We start from the raw sequence: 2,831 nt of genomic DNA, 5'->3' as shown, positions 1-2,831 counted from the left end.
ACAGAGAAAACTCTACTGAGGCCCAGGTAACTTGCTATTTCCCACACTTGGCACTCGAGCCTTTGAAGCCACCATTGTTTTCAGTATTATTTCACCATCCTTTCACCATTGTTTCAAGAACCGGAGCCGTTTTCACCTGTTAGCATAAGAATTCTTCTTGGGAGGTGAGATAATTTTCTGGGGTGGCAAGTGCAGGGCCTCTGTCAGTCCTGGGTTTGATTGGATTACTGCCTGACATGAGAAGTGCGCCTTTGTGTGAGAGGTGAAAAGCGTGGATCCTGTTTCAGTCTAAAGACTGCTCCCAAATTATCTTAATACACTTGTCTTTATAGTATGCGTGAATAGTTTTTAAAAAGATGGTAAGAGATCATTTTAGAGAGTTACATTTTATTACACTTCATTTAATTCAGACTTTTCACTGATTCAGTTCGGCCTTTCCCCCACATGGGCCAAATTGGTCTAATTACCCTACATGGTTGTCACCTGCACCGTGGCCTAGGCTGGGCCTTGCTTCCTGACCGGGCTCGTTGGCAGAGGGATGATCCTGTTGGTTTAACAAGTTCAGAGCAGGTAATTCAAGCTCTCCCATCTCCCAAGTCCCGCTGGTGGGACTCCTTGGTGACTTTAGGGGCGTGGGGGGTGGATAAGAGGACTTTTTAAAACATAAGAAATGGGCATTCCCTTGGGAACTTCGGGCCGGGGAGGGGACAGCGCAGGGATCCATCCCTCCAGCACTGGTGAGGGGCGCCAGGGCCTCAGCCGAGGGTACAACAGAGCCTTAAGGTCCTGCCCAGTGACGGGGAGAGGGGCTTTGTAATCCTGTCAGTCTTCTCTGCTGAGCCCGGGTTCGGTGGGAATGAACAGAGGCGCCTCCTAGACAGACGGGGAAATGAGTCATTGCAGAGAACCCCTGTGTTCGGTGAGCGCGTCCCAACGAGGCCGCCACCGGGAGCCGCCGCCCGCTCGGCCCCTGCAGGGGAAGGGGCGCCTGGCGACAGGGGCTCTGCACAAGCGGGCCTCGTTGCCTTTCCTTGTAAAGCGATTCCCCGAAGGCTTTCGTTGCTTTTGCTTTTTTTTTTTTTTTCCTTTTTCTAAAATTTTTATTTATTTCACTAGCTTTAGGGAATACAAGTGTTTTTTGCTGCAAAGGTATTTCTTTTAATTAAATGTAGGTTTTAAAAAAACACTCATTATATAGTATGATCACAGTAAAAATGAATTTCCTAAGAACACCTCAAGTATGCAGCGAAATACCAAGAGGTGAACTGTAATTTTGTTCAGTCATATTCAGAAAACCTTATGTGTTTACTTGCTTGTTGAGTCTGTGCCAGTCTAATGTTTTCTGCTTTGGGGATTAACTTTTCAGTGCCTCTCTTCTTTTCCCGAGGCTGATTAAGTTTGGCCTGTCTATCAACCAAAACCTTCTGCCAATACCTTTGTTCGTGATCACCAGAAAGGACCTCGAGTTTCCAGCAGTGGTTCTTTCTAATTTCTGTGTATGCATTTATGACTGCTTCGGCGTCCTCAGGGGTTTCAGTCAGCTGGGAACCGCGATTCCTTCTCTAGACCAAAGGAAGGCTAGCCCAAAGTAACTCGATCTTTCCAGGAGGTGTGCGGCACAACTTTTGAAATAACCACTAGGTTGGGAACTATTCGGTGTTTTTTAGAGCACTTTTCACCCTAATTGTGATAAGGTTGGTCTCTGCATCCTTAAGCATACGACAGTTTTCACAGACAAAGGTACGCTGAGGCCCAGTAAACTTGGCATTTCCAACCCTGGGTACTAGAGCCTATAAAGAAAGTGTTCTTTTAAGTGTTATTGCACTATGGTTTCACCATTCTTTTAAGAACCAGAGCCATGTTCACGCATTAGCATAAGAATCCTTCGTTGTAGTGGAGGTTTCTGTGGGGGCCTGTAAGGGCAGGGCCTCTGTCAGTCCTGCATTTGATTTCATTATCTCCAGAGTTGGAAAGTGCATATTTGTGTGAGATGTGAGAAGTGTGGATCGTGTTTCCGATTTTGTCCTGACGCTTTTGAAATAACCAGTGTGTTGGTAATTATTTGCCATTTCCTTAGCGTTTTTCACCATAATAGTGATAAGGTTGGTCTCTGCATCCTTAAGCCTATGATGCTTTTCGCAGAGAAAACTCTGCTGAGGCCCAGGTAACTTGGTATTTCCCATACCTGGCACCAGAGCCTTTGAAGATAGGATTGTTTTCAATATTATTTCACCATCCTTTCAGCAGTGTTTTAAGAACTGGAGCACTTTTCAACCGTTAGCGCAAGAATCCTTCTTTGGAGATGAGATATTTTTCTGGGGTGGCAAGTGCAGGGCCTCTGTCAGTCCTGGGTGTGTTGAACTAGCGCCAGACATGAGAAGTGTGCCTTTTTGTGAGAGGTGAATAGTGTGGATCATGTTTCATCCTTTTTTTTTTTTTTTTTATTAACAAAAACTCTGTATTTGAAGACTTTAGTGAAAAACAGCCCTCCATGTTTCCTGCCTTTGTATGTGTGTAAGGCGTTACAGGACAGATTCTGGTGAGGGGTTAGGTCTGAGAGGGAGGGAGGGAGAGAGGGAGGGAGGGAGAAGTTGCACCAGTTCTGAGGTCTTCCAGAGGTCAGCAGAGGTCAGCATGACCTCAATGCTGGTCAAAGCATTCAGTTAACAGAGTAATCTAATAGCAATATTTTAGTATATTCTAGGTACAAATGATTTATAAACTCAAAAGAAATTAGTTTGTGCTGAAACATATATAACTTTCAATTCAGTCTTTGCTTTAAAAGAAGCGAATGTGTTAGGGTAGTATATATGCTTTAAGTTACTCTATTT

The sequence above is a fragment of the Lemur catta genome, chromosome 13 (assembly GCF_020740605.2).
Source record: "Lemur catta isolate mLemCat1 chromosome 13, mLemCat1.pri, whole genome shotgun sequence".
In the NCBI taxonomy this organism is placed as follows: domain Eukaryota; kingdom Metazoa; phylum Chordata; class Mammalia; order Primates; family Lemuridae; genus Lemur; species Lemur catta.
The sequence above is the reverse complement of the archived record's forward strand: the minus strand, read 5'-3'. Positions refer to the sequence as shown.